This window comes from Henckelia pumila, chromosome 4, assembly GCF_033568475.1.
Source record: "Henckelia pumila isolate YLH828 chromosome 4, ASM3356847v2, whole genome shotgun sequence".
In the NCBI taxonomy this organism is placed as follows: domain Eukaryota; kingdom Viridiplantae; phylum Streptophyta; class Magnoliopsida; order Lamiales; family Gesneriaceae; genus Henckelia; species Henckelia pumila.
This window is the reverse complement of record NC_133123.1, coordinates 118,619,936-118,626,903: the sequence shown is the minus strand read 5'-3', so window position 1 is coordinate 118,626,903 and position 6,968 is coordinate 118,619,936.

The following is a 6,968-nucleotide window of genomic DNA, read 5'->3' as shown; positions in this document are numbered from 1 at the left end:
TATTCAAATATTGAATTAAGTTCAGGTTACCACCAGATGAGGATTTGTGAACCAGACATTCTTATGACGACTTTTTGCACCAGGTATGGACATTATGAGTTCCTAGTAATGCCATTTGGGTTGACCAACGCGCCAGCGATATTCATAGATTTGATGAACCGCGTATTTTGGGATTTCTTGGATAAATTCGTTATGGTCTTTAAAGATTATATCCTCATATATTCTAACAGTGTGAATGATCCCGCGATACACTTGAGTATTGTCCTACAGACTCTGAGGGAGAATCAGCTCTATGCTAAGCTGAACAAATGTGAATTTTGGATTGATCAAGTAATATTCCTTGGTCATGTGATATCCAGGGAAGGAATTTCTGTTGATCCGAGCAAGATAGAGGCTGTATTGAATTGTATACATCCAACGTCTGTGGCTGAAATCCGCAGTTTTCTTGGTCTAGCAGGTCATTATGGGCTATTTATCGCAATTTTCTCTCAGTTGACTAGACCTTTAACACAACTTACTCGAAAGGATGTACCATTCGAATTCTCATCAGACTGTGAAGAGAGTTTCTTGGAGCTTTGTAGGTGTCTGACTTCTGAGCCAATATTAGCTCTACCATTAGAGTCCAGAGGATACATTGTTTACACCGATACATCCAAGCTGGGATTGGGCAGTGTTTTGATGCAAAATGGCCATGTCATTGCTTATGCATCCAGACAATTGAAGAAACATGAGGAGAATTATCCATTCCATGATCTTGAACTAGTAGTAATCGTGTTTGCTTTAAAGATTGGGCGGCATTATTTCTACAGAGAAAGATTTGAAATCTTTACAGATCACAAGAGCTTGAAGTATATCTTTACACAGGAAGAATTGAATATGCACCAAAGCAGATGGATGGATTTGCTGAAAGATTATGATTGCAAAATCAAGTACCATCCGGGATCAGCTAATCTTACAACGGATTCTCTTAGTTTCAAGGTAAGGTTATCTGCTCTACAGACCAGTGTGGTTGCGAGTACCATTCAGGATGTTGCTCGCTAGGATTTCATTTTCGTCACAAGAAAGGTATGGAAAGTATTCGGGTATCTAGCATCTTTTCCTAACCTGCATTGTATACCAAAATTAGAGAAGCTCAGTTTTCTGACCTAAAGGTGCAGAAGTTAGCTAGACTAGCCAACGGAGACAACACGTAAGGTTTTGCATTTCAGGAGGATGGCACCCTATTCTTGTCAGGAAGAGTTGTGGTACCAGAAGATGCTGATCTAAGGAAAGAGATATTGACCCAGGCTCACCGCAGCAAACTTAATATCCACCCGGGAAGCATGAAAATGTACAAAGATTTGAAAACTTGTTTTTGGTGGAAAGGCAGGAAGTGTGATGTGTATCAGTTTGTGTAGTAACCCGTACCTTGTTTTTAAATTTAATTAAGCCAAATAATTGAATCGTGTGTTAAAAATATGTATTAATAAATATCGGGTGATAGACGATATTAAAATACATATTTGAGTTTTGTAGCACACTGAAATTAAAATAATTCAAACCGGGTCAAATTTTAACCCCGAATTAATAAATTAGGACACATATTTCTATAAAACATATTCTAATTATATAGATATACATATATATGTATATCACGTTCTCTCTCCTCCTATTCATTGTCATCTTTCCCCAGCTTCCTGATCCTTCTTCTTCTTGCTTCTTCAAACTTTTCTTGTCACTTGAAATTGCCATAACTTTGCCGTCATTGATCGATTTTCGAAAATAATCATAGTTGCGGGATCCTCTCGACGAGAGCTATCCACCATTGGTACCCATTTTGTGAGGTTTTCTCGCGACACTCGAAAACCCGCCTCCCCTCTTTCCACGTTTTCCGGCCGATTATCGCCGCCATCACTGCCAGTTTTTGTGGTGCTCGAATTAGGGACGATTTGAGTTTAATTCTTAGTCCTTAATCACAATTTCAAAGGCGGTTTTGGGGTGAGCAGAATTTTAGTTCAAATTATGCAATTTTCGATTCGATTTTGATTCAAAGAATTGATCATTGTTGTGTTTTGGGTGTAGGAACAACATTTTCGTGGATTCAAGGTATCGAACGAAATTTCCAGCGTTAATTGTGGAATTTTGGAAAAATTCAGATTGATATAAGTTGAGATTTTTGAAACTTATATTTGTTTAACTCTATATTTTGATGTTTAGATGTGTTAGAATTGGTATATATATTAATTTCAAGATTTATGAGTAATTTTCTGGAATTTTGAATTTTGAAAATTTTGGTATTTTGACTTTTATAATCGTATATACGGTATTTGGACATTTAAATAGGAATTAATGTGAAATAAATGATTTTCCAAATGATTGGATTCTTTGAGTAATATTTGACATATTTCTATGGTAAATTAAGTATGATTGAGGTACGTAAGTAATGACTGAGATTTCCAGCTGAGTATGCATGCTTATATGTTGCATTTTATGTGCCATGATATATGTTTTATTGTTTTAAATATATTCCATGTGTGCACATACACGTTGAGCCGTATCTCATTCGAGATAGTATTTCTCGTAGGGTCGCTCAGCCATACACTTGTTTATATTTATAACACCGGGAGTTACCGCATGAGCGGAGACTGATATTACGGTGATCCAGATGAGTGTGTGAGCCACCCAGCGGTCAAACTCCCAGATGGTGCTACAAACTCATTGGCGCCTAGTCTGAGCAGCTTGATACTTGAGCAGTCACCCCAGTCATATCACGCTGCATGCATCATATTAAGTTTTGTATACTCATTGGGTGTTAGTCTCTCACGTCCTTGGTATTATCTTGGACAACTCATTCCACGGGGCATGTCTGAAACTGGATGGAGCGGTGGATCAAGGTAGGGTTAGTTGCAGGTTTGGGAGACTCCAGGAGTTTTATTCTTCACTTGGTTTCATGTGTATATATTTTGGGTGAAAACACTTGGGTTTTGTTATGCCGATTGTATTTTTTTGGTTTATATTGTAAATTAGTTTGTATTTAAGTTTCCACAATAAACTCTATTAATCTAATTGCATGCTTAAGACTGCCTATTAGTAAGTGATCTGAGCGGGTCACTACAGTTTGTGTCCAGGTGTTTAGTATGGCAGCAGGTCACTACAGTTTGGTCTTTGCTCTTAATGAAGGACAGGCTCAGGCTGCACCTGATGATGATACAACAGGTAACCGTTCGATTTTGGTTTTTCTGCTCTTATGCTGATGGATAGCAGTGCACCCTTTAATTTTTATTTTCTTATTGATGAATTTGTTTTTAATGCTTACCTTGCCCATTTAATCCTTTGACTACTGCTGTTGCTATTTTTTGCCTTTTGCGGAGGGATTGTATTCTGTGAGGTTAGTTTGGAATTCTGAACTTCAATTTGATAGGAATAAGAATGAACTGAGTAGTATGGTTCTTAGGTTATTAGATTTTGATTATATTGTATGTATAGCTGCTTTAACTAAGTACGGGGAAACCGAGGATTGATTTCAGATAGTTGTCAGATTTCGATTCGAAATGATAGACGAGTGGAAATCTTTTGGTAAGAATTTTCGATCCGGAATTTCTTTTATATTTGTTTGGTTGATGAGCCGTTTATTACAGAACGTGCTGGGGAATTCTCTATAGTGTCATTGATGTCCTGGAATTCAGGCTGTATTGGTTGATGTACCTGAGGTTAGAGTTGCTGACATTGTTCTGGATGACATTCCAGGTTTGCCTCCGATTCATGAGGTTAAATTCAGCATCTAATTAAGATCAGACATCATCAGCTGAGAGTTCGAGAGGAGGATGTTTTTGAGATCGTATTCGGAACGAGGTATGGCTGCTTTGAATTTATAGTCTTACCGTTTGAATTGAAAACTTTTTAGCAGTGTTTTTGTGGATATGATGAACCGAATCTTTCAAAAGTAATTGGTTGAATTCATGATTATTCTTATCGATGATTTCCTTATCTATTCAAAGAGTCGTACTGATCCTTCAGAGTGTTTGAGAGTTGTCTGCAGATCTTGCATGCCGGGCAGTGGTATGCTATTCTATCGAAGTACGAACTCTAATGGGATTGAGTTATCTTTCTCAATCATATTATCTCTGGAGATGGAATTTCTTTCGATCACCAAAAATTGAAGTTGTTATGAATTGATCTAGATCGATATCTGTACCTGAGATTGAAGATGCATGAGTACCACGAGTTTCTATCGCAGATTATTGAGGGATTCTCTTCTTTTTCGAAGCCGATTACTTAGCTAATTTTGAAGAATGCGCTTTTGTCTAGATCGAATCTTAGGAGACCAGTTCTTATGGACTTGAAGAAGAGATTGATCAGCGCTCCAGTTTTCTCTATTCCTTTTGTACTGATGATCTTACAGTTTATTGAAATTCTTCTTATCAAAGTTTGGGAGTGTTCTTATTCACAGGAAGCACATAATAGCTTAGGCACCGAGGTAGCTGAAGTCGTACGAGACTTGATATCCGATTCATGATCTTGAATTGGCAGTAATCTTATTGCTTGGAAGATCTGGCATCATTTTCTTTACGAGGATATTTCGAAAATCTTTTCTGATCTTAGAAGTTGAAGTATTGGTTTTCGCAGTCCGAACTAAATATGAGACGGAGGAGAGAGTTAGATTTGTTGAAGGATTTTGACTGTGAAAGCTGGTTCTATCCGGGAAATCGAATGCAGCAGTTGATGCTATGAGCCAAAAGATCTGTTCTCTATTTTATCTACCATCAATATTTCTATTTTGATCGATGATTATTGCACTTTTTGATTTAGAATTGGGAGCAGATAGGAGATCTATCAGAATTTTACCGTCAAGACGAATCGGAGTTGAGTTTGAAGATCAAAAGAGCATGGAAATCTGATTCGATTATTCAGAGTTCGATGGAGAAAATTCAGATCTTGACATCAGTCTGATTTTCAGGTTAGTGATGATGCTTTATTTGTGAATAAACATATTGTTTTGCCATATGTTTCCGATTTGAGACAGCGTACCTTGTGAGCGGCACATTGCATTCGATTCAGAATTCATTCCGATGGCCGAAAGATATTCGACGATCTGAAGAATCGATTCTTATAGAAGCAAATAATGGATGACGTCAAGAAGTTTGTATTCCGATATTTTGGACTGTCAGCAGTTGAAAGAATAGAGAGAGCGACTTGATTGTATGTTGTACAGTTTATCTGATCGGAGTGGAAATGGGATTACATTTCGATCAATTTTTTCACGAACTATCAATCAGTCTGAGTTTGAGATGCTATTTGAGTATGATTGACCGATTGATGAAATCTGCTACTGTATTCCGTATAGAATGACTTTCAGACTTGATCAGATGGTCGATATTTTGTCAGATTGTTGGTCTGCCGAAGTTTATTGTTCAGACCGAGATCTTCGATTAAATTCTCATTCTTTTGACTCAGTTTTAAGAAGTTTTGTTATTCGATTACATTTGTGTTCAGCTTTAATCCTCAGAACTACGGACAGCCAAAGCGGGCGATTCAAACTTTAGAGGATATGCCATGAGTTGTAGTGCTCGAATTTAGCACTAGTTGGCAGAATTCTTGATTCATATGGAAATTTCGTACAACGACAACTATCAGAATAATATCTTGATGGAATATTTCGAAGCTTTGTACGAGAAGAAGCGCCGACCTCATTGTATTGGGATGATTTTCTGAGTCACCTGAGTTGGGACCAGATTGGTTTCGAGTTATGACCGAGCAGATGAATATTATTCTGACAAGAATGAAGACGACTCTTGATAGATAGATGTAGTATACAAATTTCAGACGCAGACCTCCGTATTTTTGTTCAGGGAGACCGAGTAGTTTGGAAGATTCTACTTTCAAAGGCTTTGATAGAAATGAGAAAAGAGAGAAGTCGTCTCCGAGATTGATCGATTCTTACTAGATTTTGGAGAAGATAGACAATCTTGCCTACATACTTGCTTTTGTTCAGTCTCTTTCCGATATTCACAATGTGTTTCACGTCTCCTTGTTGCTGAATTACCCAACCAGATAATTCGTATGTTCTTTAGCCGATGGAACCAAATTTGATGAGACGACGAGTTGCCTTGAACGATCTATTCCGATTCTTGACCGAAAAGAGAAGTAGTTCCGAAACAGACCGATTCAGTTTGAGAAAGTGCAGTGGATTCAAAATGAATTTGAAGAAGCGACTTGGGAGACAGATTTCGATATGAAGCAGCTATTCCATAATTATTTCTGGGAGGTGAATTCTTATTGCAGTCTTTGATTCTATCTCTTTCTGTTGGGATTGAACCGTATTCGATTTCGAGGACGAAATCATTTCTTAGAGGGGGAGAATTGTAACACCCCAAAATTAGCCTAATTGAGATTATAAGAGATTAGTATGGTCAATCAGAGTTTATGAAAGTCGAGTCTTGAATTAATATTTGATCAGGGACTGAATTGTAATTTTTGAAGAATTCAGGGACCAAAGTGTGAATTACCTATTTTTACCAAGTATTTTATACTTAAAGGAATGTATGTGGCCTTCTTATTCATTCTTTCGCCTCCCCCTTCACGGCAATCACCATTAACGTCCCTTTGAGCTTTCTAATTCCGGTTTCTGCACGATCCGTCCAATAGAATTTCGATCTGAAGGCATATTCGCGATCACGGCTGTGAGATCTTCGTCCTATCGTAAGTTTATCTTCGATCAGTTATACTTCAAGTTTTGTATGCCGTTAGAATTGAATGATTTTGGTTATGTCAGTCTTGAGCTAGCATAGATTGTATATTCAAAGTCGGATCGGAAATAGAACGTTGTTCGAATTTGTTATGAATTTCTAGGCTAAATTCGAGAATATGGGTTTTGGGATTTGTTGGAATTGAGTTGAATTGGATGAATTGTTGTTGTTTTGAGTTGTTAGGAGCGATATATTGCAGTCTGTGGTTTTTCGGTTAGCCGTTTTATAGCCGTTAATCCGTCG